Here is a 17,820-nt window from a genome sequence, read left to right on the forward strand (position 1 = left end):
TTACATTTAATGAGAATTTGGCACATGATTCTATATATTCTACAAGGGAAACTGGGCCCATAAAATATTCTAATTAAAAATTTTATTCTTTGTGGTTTTATTCACATGTTTTCTTTGTATTATAACCTAATATGCTTGCTTAGAAAAACACATTTCATTGTTTTTGAGTCATTTATCCATCTTGAGTTTATTAAACTTGAATTAAAATTATTCTAAAAACAAGGCTCTGTTTTCTACACTGGAACTTCAAAAACTTTTGAAACTAAATAAAGTTAAAATTCAAAACACTAAGCAACTATAAGTCTTAGAAATGCAAAGGCCTTGCCCATCTCAAATATAGGCATTTATTACAGTAACATGGGAGTCATTTTGTTTCTTGGTCTTTTCCAGTCGAGGTTGATTAATGTGATGTTAAATGCCTAATATTAAGTAATGAATTAAGTTACTTATCCTGTACCTAGCCCCTTCCCACCCACTTGTAGCAGCAAAGGGTGGTTAAGGATAAACAATTATGTGAGTGGAAATAAATATACTTATGTGTACAGACAGACATATCCATGACCTTGAAGAAAGAGAAAGGAAGAGAAAAGCTATGAGAAAAAAGCTTTCAAATATTTGCCTCTCTGTCTCCATCATGTTTCGTAAATACGTATTACAGAAGAAACAAAAATGCTTAGCAAATAAGGGAAGCCCGTCAGCACTCCCTAAGGACTGCTGTCACTACTAGATCTTGATAACAGCCAGCATTCTAAAGAAATATAGTTAAATCATGGACTTTTTAAAGTTAAGACATCCAGAAAAGTCATAAGTCCTGATTACAGATTCTGGCATGAGCTAAGTAACAGTTTTTAGACATAGTGTCCTCTTAGTTGTAAACCCACATATGGGGTCCTTTACTGGCCAACTTCAGAGTCAATCTCTTCATGCAAGCCTGGAACTCTATCTACTCCTTTCAGATCTTTCAACAGTTTTCAAGGAGTCAGCCTTCCTTCTTTCCAGAAAGCAACCACCCATTCTTTCAACTTCATGTCACTAACATTACTCATCACAGAGAAGAAATAGACAAGGGCAATCTTTTTTTTTTTTTTTTGTATTTTGGAAACTGCCCAAGGTTCCAAATTTCTTTCAAAATAATCTAAGTAGCTCTCTGGTCTGTGACTCTCAGTTTTTTCAGGGGTTATTATAATTGTTTTTTATGCTGGGACACCTGTACCCCGATGTTTATAGCAGCAGTGTCCACAATAGCCAAACTATGGAAGGAGCCTCGGTGTCCGTTGAAAGATGAACAGATAAAAAAGATGTGGTTTATGTATACAATGGAATATTAGCCATTAGAAACGACAAATACACACCATTTGCTTCGACGTGGATGGTCGTGGATGGTAAAGGGGAAAGGAGAAAAAATGAGTGGGAAATTTCAGAAAGGGAGACACAACATGAAAGACTCCTAACTCTGGGAAACGAACTAGGGGTGGTGGAAGGGGAGATGGGCGGGGGTTGGGGGTGACTGGGTAACGGGCACTGAGGTGGGCACTTGATGGGATGAGCACTGGGTGTTATTCCATATGTTGGCAAATTGAACACCAATAAAAAATAAATTTATAAAAATAAAAAAGAATTGTTTTTTACTTTGTTCATTCATTCATTCATTCATTCATTCTTTCATTCACTTCTTTATTCATCAAATATTTATCAAGCACCTCCTATGCAGCAGGCACTGTTCTGGACTCTGAGAATACATCAGGGGACAGAATACTAATGGAGTTTGCATTCTAATGGAAAGAGATAATTATAAGCAAATAAAAAAAACCCCAATATGCCAGATAATGATTAGTAATGTGAAAAAAACAAGCAGAATTATGGAAAAAGAGAAAGCTAGGTGGGAGGACTGCTATTTGCATTGTGTAGTCAGTAAAGAATGTTCTGATAATGTGCACCAAGGAGGAAATGAGGGGTACACTATGCAAATATCTGGGAGAAGAACCCTCTGGCAGAGCAAACAGAAAGTGCAAAGATCTGAATATGTTGATGTGTTCAGAGATGGGCTGGAAGCCACATGACTGGAGCAGAATGGGAAAAATTTGTGGAGGAAATGACATTAGATGTGACATAGCTGAGGCCAGATCAAAGCCTTATCATCCATTTGAAGGGTTCTGGCATCTACTCTAAGCAAGAAAGGAAGCCATAGAAGAATTTTTAGGGGAAGAGTGGTATGATCAGGTTTAAGTCTTAAAGAGTCACTTTGTTGAGAGTGAACTGTGGGGGTCAAGTTTAGGAGAGTTCAGCAAAGAGAACAGTTAGGAGACTACTACAATAATTCAAATTCTAGATGGGCTCTTGTCATAAAAATTTATATATCTAGCCCTGTCTGCATTGGGTGGTTTTTTTTTTTTTATTTTTTTATTTTTTGCATTGGGTGTTTAACCAAGATGCTCACCTCAGAGCCAGCTTCTGGTTATAGCATTTCCTCACAACCATTCATAACCTGCCCTGATCTCATTTCTGCACATGGACCAACATCTCTTTAATCTATCTACATTCAAGTCAGCCCTGTGATACTATCCTAGGGAAGGAAGATACTCAGCTTTATGGCTCTCAGAGTTTCTTCCTCTGGGCCTTAAATGTTTTTGAACAATCTTGCATTTGTATCTTTCTCCTCTTCCCAGCTATCTCTGCTACCTCCTGTTTTGATACCTCTTTCATTATTTGGTCCATTTTTTAAAAGTCCTCTTGGTCTTACTCATACCACATTAGGCTATATGTTACTAAAGCTGGTTCTGGCTTTAGTTGGTTTTTACTCTATTTACTTGTTCTCAGTGGTGCCTGAAATGAGTCTGAGGTGATGTGTGTTCTATGGCAAGTGACATCATCCTAGGGGCACCAGTGCCTCATTCTTTAGCATTAGCAGAATTTGTCCTGCTTCCTCTATCCCTCAGACTTCCTACAAAGTTCCTATTTCTAGTGTGAGAGATGCCTCTGGTCCAAAGCTCATTTTCGGCACAGTAGTGACTGACAGGCCCTGAGCCTTCATTCTATTTTTCAGTTCTGACCACCTTTTCCCATTACCTATGCCAGAGGTTGCTGGCAACCCACCAGCCATATCAGCTCCCAGATGTGTTTCATTTGGCCCATACAGTGCTGCTTAAAAATTTTGGATAATTGCCAACACTTAGAAATGATGAGATTTATATAAAAAACTGAAATTTTCATTTCTCTTGAAAAATTGGAAGACTTGGCTAAACTAGATATGCACACTCACATAGCAAATGTAAACTGGGGTTGAGTAGCAGCTGCATCATTTGACAGGGGCATGCACTCTGCTCTGACTCCCAATTTTATTGGTCATATTCTCTGCCTGCTGGTCCCTCTAGATATTTAAGTGCAAAGCCTCTCATTCTCTCATACTTCACTAGCCTTTCCAAAATTATTCTAGAGGTCTCCAATGCCCTTGAAGAATTTTTAAAGATGAGAGTAATCATTTAAAATTGTACTTTAAGGGATGTCTGGGTGGCTTAGTCAGTTAAGTGTCTGATTCTTGATTTTGGCTCAGGTCATGATCTCAGAGTTGTGAGATTGAGTCCCACTTTGGGCTCTACCCTGGGCATGAAGCCTGCTTAAGATTCTCTCTCTCCCTCCAAAAATATAAAATAAAAAAATAAAATTACACTTGAAATAAAATTAACATCTCCTGCCATATAGGAAGAATAAGATACAATTTCACATAGGAAAGTGACTAGTTTCTTATATCTCCTCAAAAATAATAATCCAAATTGATAACTGGCTACTTGTCCAGTTTAATGCATCCTGTATAATCATTGGATAAACACCTTGACCTTCCCTTTGGCCCAGCCATTCCCTGCCCCATTCTAGCAAAGTCTTCTGAAATAAGATTTATAGAAAGATCGACAATGCAATGTAACTGTAGACAGAGCTACTGGTGCTGGATTTGCTACTTCTGACCTATTGCCAAAGATTTTATTGCCCCTTGATCCATTTTCAGGTATCTGTATGGTGAAGGAGGGATTCTCTAATATCCCACCAGAGTTACTGAGCAATCTCTACTCAGTGGGGTATAAATATATAAAGGTTTTATTTCTTCCAGTCACTGCCTTCAACCATGCCTCATTCATTTTCCATTTCTTGTCACTTAATACCATCTGGGATAGATCCCATAAATTTCCAGTCACTCTGAGCCATTAAAACTCAGTTATTTTAAAGTATCACTCTCAAATTTGATTTAAATCCCTTCCTTCCTTTGTGATCTTTCTTGTGTGGTCCCTGTATGAGTCCTTTAGAGGGTCCTCTGGGACCCATCCACTCTGCAGTTCCCTGACCAGGAGAGCGAGCTTGAACTCCACCTCTCCCACTTCCCATTCACTTGTATCATCACTCTACAGCTTTTTGTTAATGGAATCCCTTTGTCTGGAGGACATCATTGTGGGCATGGCCAGATGCCTAAATCTGCTACTTTCTGCAGTACCCACTTGACCCACAGTCAACTTTCTCATCTTTGCCACCAAACAACAGTAGAGGAAACCTTCGTCTTTCTCCCTTCTGTTCTTTCTCTTTACATGCTTTCTTCCCACCCAGATAGGCACAAGGACAAATCAACCAGTTAACTGCCTAAGCAGACATGTGACCAGGGCATCCATCCATTTGGTCCCATGCTCTGAGCTATTTTCTTGGAGCCTCCCAGTCACTTGCCTTGGTGATGGGAACACCCTTCTCTTCTCCCTGGTGAAAGAGAAGCAAATCATCTGTCATCTAAACCCTATAGTTTCCCTGAGTGAAAGGCATCAATTGACTTTCACCCTAACCTCTTCCCATCAGATTGGAGGAAGGAGGCAGTCACATGTGGGAGGGTCAGTTCTGTGGACTTCTTGTAAGTCCTGAGGGAGGTGTCTGACTGCTCTTTTCAGAATGCAGGGACTTCATGATTTCACATGTGTTGTTCTCTGTTTTGAGACTTGCTGCCAAGTTAGGGAAAGCCTGCTCAATATCCTGCTACACTGTTGTATTTGAGCTGGCTGAATCAGCTAGGGTAACTCCAGTTATGAGTGACTGAGAACTCGACACAAAATGGCTCTGCCAGTAGGAAGTATATTGTCTTACATAATTAAAAAATGTCAAGTGGAAAGACCTGGCTTCAAGCCCTGTTGATTCTTGGCCCAATGATATCCCCAGGGTCACTATCTCCACTCTGTTTTCTCTGGGTAATAACTGGTAGGTGGAAGAGTCTCAGGGTTCTTATGCAGCCCCACTCAAGATTCATGCCATCTACTTTCCCAGTTGTTCAGATAAAAATCCCGAAATGTACCTTGGCTCATGTGCCTATCCTTGACCTAATTACAGTGTTCAGAGATGGCTGATGACGCTTCAAGAACCACTTAAAATTTGGAAATAACTTTTCTTCATCTCTCCCACTTCCTATGATATCCATCAAATGAGACTATGGATTTTCTAGATTCACCCTTGTCCAAACATAGCCTGAGGGCATTAGATACACTCTAGGACCTAATTCCAAGGTGTAAGGCGGGTAATATTATGGAGTTATTGCTGGGTTTCAGAGAGGCATGAAGAATAGTGGTTAAAAGTTTGGGGCCTGGGAATCAGATAGACCTGCATCTAAATCATGGTTGTACTAGGGCAAGAAAACTTGGGGAGTACTTAACTTCTCTGCAACTCAGTCTTCTTAACTATAAAATGGGAGTATTGATAATACCTAAGTTATTGGGTTGTTAAGAGGATAAAATAAAATATGCATGGTACAATTATTATTGTATAATGCCTGGGACAATTAGGTGCTCAAAATATCACTTTTTTAAAATATAATTTTTATTGCTAAATACTTCCTCCTTTGTGTAGAGAAACCAACACTTGGAAAAACATGTTAACTTATGGAAGTTTTCAGCAGTGTCTGGAAGGTACTAATTTGACACTATTATCCCAGGGGGTAAACAGATTTTTCTGCCAATTCTCCTATTATTCTTTGCATACAGCAAGTAGATAACTCCATTGAAAGATGAAGGGTGGAAGAGACCTAAGTATGTAAAATGTCTTAAGTACTGAGTGTATGTGTGCACGTGAATGTGTATTGTGTTTGTGTATGTACTAGGAAGCTCATGCTAGGATTAAGCTAATAGCGATTTACTGATCATTTCCATAGAGCAACATAGGATACATTGTGGCATGGTAATTCCCCTATGAATTTAGCAACACTCCCGAGACACTGCTGAGGCCTTCTACTTTTAGATTTATCCTCATAAACAGGAGAAAAATCGAAGCATTGTTGTTGTTGTTGTTTTTTTTTTTTCATTTAAAGCATAGCAGTCTTGCCAGATTTCACATTTGAAGCAAACTAAAAATATTGATAGCATGAATTCAGTTTTCTAAAATGCATTTTAATATTTATTAAAAAAAATTAAGCAGTACTAAAGTTTAACATGAAAGGTTTCTTTTTTCCATGGACTAGGAATACACCTTCCTGAAAACTAAAATGTTATTTTCTTGAGGAACAGTAACAATGAAGGTGATTTTCCCAAATATACTGTGTGAATTATGTTGAAATATTTGGTATAACTATATAAATATAAAATGAAACAACAGCCCATTATTTCAAATGGCCTTCCATTTATTGAGAATAAGATGTCAATTGGTGCCCTCTTGTGGAAGTAATTATTTTCTGTGCTAAAAAAGAAAATCTATGTAATGTGTTATACCTGCCATAGATGTGTTTTTTCCAGGCACTTTTGATGACTTCAAGTTAATATGTAGTTTTGTTTACATGTGAAGTCCAGGAGAAGATTTTAGCATGAAGCATAATTATGGTCTTCACAGATTTGCGCTGTAAGACTTCTTGAGTAGATTTGATTTATCATCTGATCCAACTGTTCTAAGAACTTTAATCAGAGTTCATTTACGTACATTCACATTTTACCTCAAAAAGTTGAACCAAATAAATATATTAAAATACAGATAAATATACTTTCACAGGCTTTAACCCTGTTGTGACTCCATCAGATTTTTTTCTTCCAGCCTCTGCCCTACCAAAGCTTCTCTTGATGGTTTTCCTCTGGGGATCTCTGGGATAGCTGACCCATCTCCTGAGCAAGTTCGGATCAAGTGGGAAAGCCTCTACCAACTTCATGGCAATGGCCACCTCCATCTCCTTAGTGGCTGGTCATCCTTGCTATATGTGTCATATGAAGAACAGTTAGACTGGCCCAAGACTAAAAGTGATTCCTGAGCTATAGAATTCTATAGAATTCTATTCTATAGAATTCTCTGATACTCAAGGAGTAGCTGGCCAGCTGCTGAGCAGGCATTTGGCAGAATGAATTTAAGCTTGGTTATTTGGACTTAGTGATGATCTTCATGGTCTCTTTCAACTCTGAGATTCTAAAGCTCTTCTTTTTAACCTTATGGCCAGTCCCACCAAATAAACCAACCACTTCAGTGGCTCCTCTTCAAGATGTCTGTGTAGACTTGAACCTGCTCCTCACAGCATCAGTCTGTACGTTCCTGTGGAGTTGCTCTATCAAGTAAACCCCCAGAACCTTCACAGGGCCAATCAGAGTGTACATTAATCAAGTCAGTGGGCTATAATAGAGATATAAGCCCTTTCACTATTATTTTTAAAGCTATAAATAATCAAGGAATGTATAAATTATCTCTAGCAGGCAACTGTCAGGCATAATTATAGGTGGGATGCTGATTCATATGGGAAAAAGGAAAACACAGAAAGTGCAGGTGCATATATTCAAAGGGGTGAAGGTTGAATGTGGGCTTTGGGCACAAAGGACCCAGATACAAACCCTAGCTGTTGGTTATTAGATGAATGATACTAGGTAAATGTCCGAGCTTCCTTCATCTTAAAATAATGAGTATACTTACCTTGAAGGCTTGTGGTAAGAAGTAAATGACATAAAAATGCAAAGCACAGAGCATGGTATTTAGCACATAGAAGGCTCTTGAAAAACATTGGTTCTTCTTATTAAGGGGAAGAAATACTATAAAAGGTGAAGTCATAGCCAGAAAGGGTCCTTGATGTTCAAGGCTTTAATAAGCATGGAGAAAAAACACTAAATAAATGTTTCTTGTATATAATTAAATTATGTTCATTGAAGATCTCTAATAGGCTTACTTCTTGAATCAGCAAACCATCTCTTCATCTTCCCAAATATTTTATCTTTGATTATTGACTGGGGCATATTTTAATCTCTCAGCATTTGGATTCACACAGTATAAACACTCTTAGCTGACTGTTCTGTACAAGCAGAACACTGTAATATGTACCTAACTTGGCTTTTCATTAGGGCATCTCTGAAACCTGACAGCAAAACCTTTCAGGAAATTACAGCTTTTAGGTCCCCACAGTGGGAGACCTATGGAGAACCTTGATAGATGAGTCCTGACTATTCTTTAGTTCAATTCAAATTATAATATTGGTCAGGTCTATAAATTGGTGATTACATTTTATTCAATTGAGAATAATTTCATGAAACTTAGTAGCATTCAAAGGATGTAAAACTGAAGAAAAATTCTATCGGTGGATGGTATTTGTAATTATTAGCTAAAATGGTGCCATCATGTGGCAAGAGCAAAAATAGCATGTACCCAGCCAATTCTGAAGTAGCAATTTTTTAATTGATTTTTAATCAATTGATTTTGATAATTGAATTAATTGATTTTAATTAGTTAATTTCAATTTAAAATAGTGTACTTCAGGGGCATCTGTGTGGCCTAGTGGTTTGAATGTCTGCCTTTTGGTTTTTGCTCAGGTCATGATCTCATTATGAGAGATTAAGCCCAGGGTCAAACTCCATGTTCAGCAGGGAGTCTGCCTCTCTCCCTCTCCCTCTTCCTCTGCCCCTCCCCCTGCTCATGCTCTCTGTCTCTCTCTTAAATAAATAAAAAAAATCTTTAAAAAATAATGTATTTCAGATACTATATAAAATGAAACTTTATTATTTTTTATTTGGATGACTTTAAACACACATAATTCAAATGTACATAAAATGTAAAAGCCTTTTGATTTAATTTCTGTGGTCTGAACCCAATGTGGACAATAAGTGGTAAATTTGACTCCTGAAGCTAAGTGAAGCATGAAGTCTGGATCTGAATAATGTTAAATATTAGATTGCTTTGCTTTGCTTAAGACTCTACTAAATAATTTGATTGATTCCCTGAGTAAAAATAAATATATAGAGTGCTAAGAGAATTGACCAGCATAAAAAATATAAAGGCCAGATTTTGTGGTCAATATGGCAGGCTGACTACATAAAATTGTTGGAATTTCAACAGGATATATCCTCAATGAGAGAGACAGAGATAGAGAATGAATGAATGAGGTATCAATGAATACTTGGAAGAAAAAGTGCAGTTGGAGGACTTGTAACTAATGAGGTTAGAGGGAGTTGTAACATTGTCTAGGATGTCTAAGGAGAAGGATACAATGGAGAAAGTTTAGGTCTCAGAAAACTGGGGCTGGAGCAAAAGCCCAAAGGTGTGTAGAAATAAGAACATACAGCAAATACAGGATTTTTAAATTAAAATCTATACTTAGGTTGACCCCTAAACTCCCAGTCACAACCCTCACTGTAGGCACACAACTCTAGGCAGTCAGAAGCTTATGCCTCCAGAAACAAGTTGGAATGTATCTTTCCAGTTTCTATTCCAAAATGCTATGGAAAAGCCTCTTCTTCTGGCTAAGATGAGTAATATGGACAATATTTACCCTTCCAACTGAGACAGCTAGAAAAAGTGGACAAAATACATGAAATAACAGTTTTTAGGATATTGAGAAAATCTTAAAAACACAGACAGAGAGGAGAAAAAGCCACAGTAGGTGTAGAGAAACAAAGATAAGGTAACAGAAGAGAAAATAAAAACTAGAATGCCATGGAGAAACAGCTTCAAAGTACCAAAAAAAAAAAAAAAACTCAACTTAGAATTATGCAGTTATTTAATATTGTGTTCTATATGTCAATGAGAGAGAGATCAAATTGATTAATTGTTGTATCCAAATCTTCTCTATTCCTACTGATTTTTTGTCTGCTTGTCTATCAATTGATAGACATGTATCAATAGACATGTGTTTAAATCTACAATCACAGTTGGGATTGTGGATTTAAATGTGATTGTGGATTTATCTATCTTTCTTTTAGTTCTGTCAATATTAGCTTTATGTATTTTAAAGCCATGTTATATGGTATATACTAATTCATTTTTTTAACTAATTTATTTATTTATTTATTTATTTGGTATATAGTGATTTAAAAATGTTATACCTTCCTCTTGAATTGACCATTTTTGGGGGGTGAGGAGGGGCAGAGGCAGAGGGAGAGAGGGAATCTTAAGCAGATTTCTCACCCAGAGTGGAGCCTAACTCAGGGCTCAATTGCACAACCTTGTGTTCATGACCTGACCTGATTTCAAGAGTCAGATGCTTAGCCAACTGAGCCACCCAGGCGCTCCTTGAATTGATCTTTAATTTATGATGTGATATCTTTCTTTATCTCTTATAGTTCTTACTTTAAAACCCATTTTGTTCTTTGTGAATATAGTCACATGAGCTTTCTTTTGGTTAGTGCTTGCACAGTATATCTTGTCTTCATTCTTTTCTTTCCGATCTGCCTTCTCTCTTGGTGTCTCTTTCCCTGTACCAAGGTCTGAAAAATACCCTTAAAGAGAAAGCTGGAATGAAGGTGAGGCTTACCACATGCGCTTTCTTTCCCTCAATGCAATCCAGTGTGTACAGATAGTTGTTTGATATATCTTTCCAGATTTTAATTTTTTTGTGAGAAGGTAAGCCCCAATCCGGCTACTCAATCATAACCAGAACTGGAAATGTCTCATCTACTGTCTAGCTTCCAACATTTTTCTTTAGTTGTTTTTCCTATTCTTCTCAACCTTATGGGTTTATGTCTTCTTCCTTTCCCCATACTTTCAGAGGGAGAAGAAGTAAACATACATGTTCAATCCTGCCAGGTTTAATAAGACACTCTCATCTATTTTATGCTGCAGTTTTACCAGAAATTGGTTTCTTGCACGCTTGGTTTCTTCCCTATCCCTATTTTCCCCCACTTCCTAACCAATAGTTCCCTAAGATCATTTCCTTAATAAATACAGGTGTATTTGCGTCCTCATTTCAGCTTGTGCTTCTGGGGAACCAGGCCTAAGGTATTTTTTAAAAAATTTTAAAAATATTTTATTTATTTATTCATAGACACACACAGAGAGAGAAGCAGAGACACAGGCAGAGGCAGAGGCAGGCTCCGTGCAGGGAGCCCGACGTGGGACTCGATCCGCGGTCACCAGGATCACACCCCAGGCTGCAGGCGGCGCCAAACTGCTGCGCCACCAGGGCTGCCCCTAAGGTATTTTATTATATGGTAGTATTTACCTCTTAAATTAAAATGTATTTATATTTTATGTCCCGTTTTTTCATATTAGTTTTAATCAATTTTTGCTGACATGTATTTTCCCTTTTTTATACTTTACTTTCTGTTTCTCAATTCACTGATACTTAACATGTAAAGATTTGTCTAAATGCATTTATGCTGATTACAATGTGGCTGAATTCCCCCTTTCTCCACCTCTGTCCCTTTCCTTTATTTTATGAGTGATACTGGGAGGGTCAGCAAATATGGCACATACTACAAATGGGTCCATCTCCTATTTCTGTAAATAATTTTATTGAAACACAGCCATTTACGTAGCGTCATTGGCTGCTTTCATGGTGCAACAGCAGAGCTGGGTAGCTGTGACAGATCACAGGCTTGGGGTATCTAAATATTTACCATCTGGCCCTTTACAGAAAAGGATTGCTGACTCCAGAGGTACAGAGAAGGAAGCATCTATAGCCTGAGGGCATAGGGTGGGCTGAGTAAAGTATTGGAAGAGATTTTCCTCAGCTAGGTCTGTGTGCAGCCTCTGTTGGCCAAACTAGGATCTGTTCTCTTTTGTATTTTAGTTAAAGGTCTTCATCTGGGTTAACTTCATAATATCTGTTATATCCCTTTACATCCAGGGATAAACTTGGGCTTCAGATCCTCCTCCACTTCTAGTTGGATTTGGAAATATGGGACTTTTTTGCCACTTTTAAGGAGAGGCAGCACCACCTGTGGTCTTATCTTGTATTCAGGCATCTGTTGTTTCTACTCTAAAATTGCTGACAGGGATGTGATAAGTGGGGTTGACTCCTTTCGTGAGCACCTTTAAGGCAAAGAGGACTTTTCCAAGGCTGACACTAAGGGTTCTGGGTTCTGCCTCTCCTTGCTCTTGCAACTGCCTCAAGTTAATTTTTTTTATTTCTGAAGGGAAATATTTCCTTATTTCCTATTTTTATAAAGATTTCTGTGTCACCAACTCTCCTTTGGTAAGATTTTTCAGGTTTTTGTTTTCCTAAGTTCTCCCTCTTAAGAATATTAAGAATATTAAGGAATAGTAAGAGCTTTCTAGAGCCCACACCATGCTCCTTAAAAGAGCCTGGTATTTTCTATTTGTATTTTTCCTTCTTTTTCTCAGACCTAGCTGAGAAAAATCTCTTCCAATACTTTACTCAGCCCACGCCATGCCCTCAGGCTATAGATGCTTCCTTCTCTGTACCTCAGGGGTCAGCAAAACTTTTGTGTAATTGTATTTTTTTATTGGTATAAAAATACACCAACCCATGTGTGGTGTATTTTTCTGTTTGTTTTTTTTTTCTTTAATCTATTTGTGTGCTTATCTTAGATTATGCAGACATGAAATTTTGAGATCCAATTTTTCTCTGCCATCCAAAACTGGAAGATTGTATATTGGCTTCAGAATATGGTTAGTGAAAAGCTGACCATTTGCAAAAAAAAAAAAAACCTCTTCTGTATTTACTTCCCACTTAGGTGAAGGATTTGCAAATGGAATAGCTAACCACAAGGGGGCGTGTTTCTTTTGATTTTCATTTCTTTGAATAAACTAATGTATACCTAGTGTATCCTGGTTTTCATTGAAAACGACCAATGAATAAAATTACACAAGAAAAATGTGTTATTTTGTAAATAATTTCATTCAATTGCAAAACTGCATCAACAATATTTTGCATACCTACAAGGTACAAGGCACTCTGGCAAGCTCTTTATTCTTTGGGCAACCTGTTAAAATGAGTAATTCCGGATGAGAGTTTATGCTGAGCTAGTTAAAAAAAAAAACTGTTGTATTATCCATTTTTTAAGTGAGGAGTTCAAATACCACCCAAAATATATTAAAGACATTAGCCATGTGTCTACAGATCTTACACCACACAGTTGAGATTTCCTCAGAGAGAGAGATTTTCACTTTTCTCAAGTTCGACTACACTTAATAATAAGGGCCTGCATATGGACTGAGACTTGAAATATATTCCTTCCATTTGTTAACATAGTATGAGTATAATCTTCAACTTATACTAGACAACAATACTAGATACTATTTAATAGCTGAAAAACTATGGCAGAAAATATTTGGGAAAAGTAAGGAATTTATTATATCACACAATTAAAAAGTCCATGGATAAGGCTTCACTGGATTCCTTTTTAGACTTATTTGTGCTCAAGCTCCTCAAAATGGCCCAGAGTAGATTCAGAATCATATCTTCAAAAGTGCATGTGTGTGTGTGTGTACACATGTGTATGCATGTGTGTCTTTGTGTGTAGCTTTCTACTGAAAGTGAAAATCTACTTTGGCTTTCAGAACCTCCCAGGTTCCCTTTATTCTTTTCAAAATCATCTCACCAGGCTTGCTTTCCTACTTGCTCTCTTATTTTTATTTTTATTTTTACTATTTACATTCAGCCACACTGACCTCTCTTAATCCTTCAAACATGCTGAGTCTTTCCTACCCAAAGCCAGGTTGCCTCTTCCTGCAGCACTGCACAAGTCTGGCTCCTCTCATCCTTCAGATCTCAGCTCAGGTCAGGCGATGTTCATTTCCCCCTGCACAAACCTGCATCCTGCTCCTTCTCTACCCATTTCCTTCTAAGCATTCATCACAAACTGTTCTTATTTGTTGCTGTTGTTGTTTTACATATAGTGTCTTCCAAACTAGAATGTAAGTTCCATGAGGCAAGGATCTTGCTTTTCTAGTTCACAGATGTGTCCCTGGTGCTTAAATAACAATGAATACTCAATAAATATTTATAGAATAAACAAATGGTTTCTAAAAATCAAGCAGCACAGAAACTTTCAAAGAAAAAAGCAAAAATGTTTTTTAAATCATCTATAATTCCATTACCTAGATATGGTAACAATTATCATTTGGTGAATGTTATTGCATGCCTTTTCTCTGGGCATTAAAGTTATATATATATATATATATATATATATATATATATAATTTTTAAATGCAATTATACTTTGTACTATTTTTCTTTTTTAGATCTTTCTTTTACTTGAATTTAACAACAAAATAATTGAAGGAATTACAAATCATCAGATTATTTATTCATAAGACATAGCTGCCCCTAAAAGATCCTTCTAAAATTAAGAAACAAGATTATGGAAAAATACTAAGAGGCTTGAGTTGTATTTTGTAACTACATGTTTCAATTTGGGACAGTTTCTATAACCATTTTTTATTATTTCAATGTTATTTTACATTTATTCCATAACCATAATCCCACAATTGTCTTTGTTTTATAAAAATTTAAATGGATTAAAATCTCATCTTCAGTTTCTTTGTTTTTTACCATTAACTTCTTTATTACTGAGTTTTTAGTTTGATTACTCTCTTGATTGACTGGATTTTTGTCTGACAACATTTTATAAGAAGGGCTCTTGAATATTGCATTTTTTGAGGTTTTGCAGATTTAGGAGTATTAGCCATTGGCCTTTTACAACACCCCCTTGGCAAATGTTACACCCAATGTAACATTTTGGGTCATGCTTTTGTTCTTAGTCGCTTTTAGATATTGCACCATCCTCTGGCATTAGATCTCACAGAGAAGTCTAAGGCTGTTGTCATCATCCCCCTGCTTTCCTGTTTGTGAATATAATTCCTTATCCTTGATGTTAAGCAACTTTACAAAAATATATGTCAGTGTCAGTCAATTCTTGTCCATTTTTCTTGCCACGGGCTACTACCTGGTATCTAGCCTCATTTCCAATACTTCCTTGCAGGGGTCATGTCTACTCTGCCAACTATTTGCCCTTCTGTGACCTCATAATGCTGCTTGATATCCCGCTAGCTTGGCACACCTTAGTGAAATTCCCTCATCCCTACCCTCACTCTGACATCCCCTGCTCCTCAATCTAGCGGATTGAGCTCAAGCATGCCTCTGTGAAGACATCCTATACTCCTCAGGGGCCCAGCCACCTTTCCCTTACCACTTGCATGAAATGTCACATGTGCCTCTAGTATCGCATTTTAGTACACGGACTTAACATTTATGGGTTACGACTGTCTCCCAATCAGCACTGAGTTCCAAGGGGAAGCGTGCCTGGCTTATATCCACAAAACTGTGTAAGCAATTTTTTTAAAATTTTAAAAATTTATTTATGATAGTCACACAGTGAGAGAGAGAGAGAGAAAGAGAGAGAGAGAGAGGCAGAGGGAGGAGCAGGCTCCATGCACCAGGAGCCCGACGTGGGACTCGATCCCGGGTCTCCAGGATCGCGCCCAGGGCCAAAGGCAGGCGCTAGAGCGCTGCGCCACCCAGGGATCCCTGTAAGCAATTTAAAACAGAGTTCTTGTTCATAAAAAGTTGGAAATGCTGGATGGATAGATTAGCAATCGGACAAATTCCTGAGCAGCTAGTGAACCGGGAAAGTGTAAATCTGACACAGTGCGAACACTCGGCCTTTGAGGGACGTCGACCATACACGGGACGTCAAGGGCAAGCCTACAGGTGAGCAAGCGGCGGAGCGGAACGCAGGTGACGGCCCGGTGTCCCCTCTCCCGCACGTCGTCCCCGCATCTAAGAAGGCGGACGCGAGCTGCCAGGCCTCCCCGCGGCCCGTGACACCTAGAGCGGGAGCTCCCGCCGCTCCCCGCCCGCGAGGGACCCCTGAACTTCGCGCGGAGCAGGTGCGCAGCCGGAAGCCCCCGCGGCTGCAACCCTGCGCGGGGCGGGGCGGGGCGGGGCGCGGCGGGGCGGGGCGGGGCGGGGCGCGGCGGGGCGCGGCGGGGCGGGGCGGGGCGAGCTCTGCGCAGGCCCCGCGAGGGCGCGGGCGGAAGAGGCCGAGGGGCTGCGCCTGCGCACTCCGCCGACCTTGCTCCGCCTCCGCGGCCGGGACACCGGAGCGGGGGCCGCGGCGGGATGGTGCTGCGGTGTCAGGTAAGGGCGGCGCGCCCTCGCGGTCGCATCGGCCCCCCTTTCCTCCGCTCCACAGGCCCGGCCTTGCTCCGAGGCGACTTTCGTCGAGCCTGACGTCCGCGCCCAGCGCCCCCAGCGTCGCCCTTGGGCGCTGCCGCAGCCGGGAGGGCGGGGCCCCCCGCGAGCTCGGGGTCTCCGAGGTGACGGCCGCTGAGGCCTCGGAGGGCGCCCTCGCCCTCGCGCTTCTCTGGCTCTGCGTTTTGGCAGAGACAGCTTCCAAGCCCATGCGTTTAACTCCCGAGTCCCCGAGAAGAAAAGGGGCTTCCTGGAGACGTTTGCAAACTCTTGATTATGTGCAGACCCCTTGACTGTTTGGTAGAGAATGATTTGCACCGCGAGCGACAGGTGCGTTAGTTCACTTGCCCGAATTTCTTAGGTACCAGGCTGACGGAATAGGTGTGTTCTAGGAAATACCAGTTGAACCTGTTGTCAAGCCCACCTGCCTTTGCAAACGTTCGGGTTCGTATGTTGCATAACCGAGTCCTTGGCAGCCGGGTTCCCTGCGATGTGGACAGGAATCAAAGGTCCTGTGACAGCCGTGAGACACGTGTCCTCTCTCTCTCTCTCTCTTTGGTTATTTTATTTGTGTAATTTCTCTCCGAACTCAGACATTAGTTCCCTGCTTCAGTGTTTATAAAAGGTGCCGTCATTTTTGTGTCAAGAACAGCTTCGTGGTCTTTTAGAAGATACCGTTAAGGTTCTGTTGTGGCGGGCTTGGAGATTAGTCTGAATTGTGCTCCAAACAAAGAGCTTTCAACATTTGAACTTGCAATTATACCAACCTTTTGTGGGCGATTTAATTATCTCTAACTCATAAAATTTGCCTTTGAGTAAAGTAATTGGGAAGAAGGACGCCTGCAGTGGCTCAGTGGTTGAGCACCTGCCTTGGGCTCAGGGCCCTGACCCTGGAGTCTCAGGATGGAGTCCAGCATCGGGGTCCCCAGGGGGAGCCTGCTTCTCCCTCTGTGTGTCTCATGAATAAATAAATAAAATCTTTCACAAAAATAAATAAAAAGTAATTGGAAAGAAAGAAAGCCCACCGAGACAGATAAGGTCTATTACTGTTATCGTTAAAGGCATTTTCTCTCCTTTTCAGGTTGAAGTGTTGTATTTTGCAAAAAGTGCTGAAATAGCAGGGATACGCTCGGAGACCATTTCTGTTCCACAAGAAATAAAAGCATTGCAGCTGTGGAATGAAATAGAAGCACGACATCCTGGGTAGTTAAAATTTTGTAGAATGCATATGATTAACGCTTTTTAAACATTGAAAAGTGTGGAAATGATTAGAGAAAAAAAAACTAATTTTTATTTCCGTGCTTAATGTCAAAAAGGGTCAGACATTTTTCTGGAACTACTAATAAATTCTGGTGTCTAAAAATACACAATTTCCTAAAGAAGGCTAAAGATATATTACTAAGAAAAACTACAGTGAGCTGGAATACTGCCAAAGGGACATGATTGTATTTGCTTTTATAATTTACAAAATACTGAAA

The sequence above is a fragment of the Canis lupus genome, chromosome 4 (assembly GCF_003254725.2).
Source record: "Canis lupus dingo isolate Sandy chromosome 4, ASM325472v2, whole genome shotgun sequence".
Classification (NCBI taxonomy): Eukaryota; Metazoa; Chordata; class Mammalia; order Carnivora; family Canidae; genus Canis; species Canis lupus.